The following is an 812-nucleotide window of genomic DNA, read 5'->3' as shown; positions in this document are numbered from 1 at the left end:
GACACGAGAGATGTCTCTTTCATTATAATAAATGGCAACTTTTTTTTTCTTTTATATTCATTAACACCTAGTGCATATGAAGTACGAATGTCGTTACCTTTGGCTGTTTATCCGCAAAATCAAGTGCGTGCAATGTATCATGGGGCTAATTCCCATAATCGGTTGACATCTTCTGACCCATTGTCTGTTTGACCTACAATGATCAGCATAACAAGGAACTCAGTATTACTCATATTCCCTAAATCGGTTGACCTCATTTGATTTGGGATCCGTAGGATTTAGAATAATAAATAGGGCCATGCGATGGATATGCATTTCTTAGTACCATGCAAAGTTTTATGATAAAAAAAATACTTATCAGACTATACAGTAAAAATACTTTTTTATTTAATAACATACAGTTTTCATAATATGAATCCTACATGTTTACAGGCCATGGCAGAAAGACCACTCTCTCGTCATACATACATATAATATTCCCTATTCCTCTCTCTCCACTTCGAACACTAACCTTCTCCTCGCATAAGGAGTCGGTGTCACTGAATCTGGGGTATCAGGCATTACTTGTAAACATAAAGGACTCATATCTGACTGTGAAGGGCCGTCAGTCTGTGCAGGTTCCGATGTCTTCCGGAATGGCGAGGTAACAAGTGAGATCATTGTGCCTTGTTCAGGGGTACTGTAATTTTTTTTATGAAGATCTAATATATAAGCGTCTTTTCTGCAAAGGTACCCCTCGGTCAGGTAAGGTCAAGCGACTCTGAGCATTAATGGTATACGGTATATTATGTTCTGGTTATTTAAAGTAGATA

The sequence above is a fragment of the Penaeus monodon genome, chromosome 19 (genome assembly GCF_015228065.2).
Source record: "Penaeus monodon isolate SGIC_2016 chromosome 19, NSTDA_Pmon_1, whole genome shotgun sequence".
NCBI classification, from domain to species: Eukaryota; Metazoa; Arthropoda; class Malacostraca; order Decapoda; family Penaeidae; genus Penaeus; species Penaeus monodon.
Note: the sequence above shows the minus strand (reverse complement) of the source record.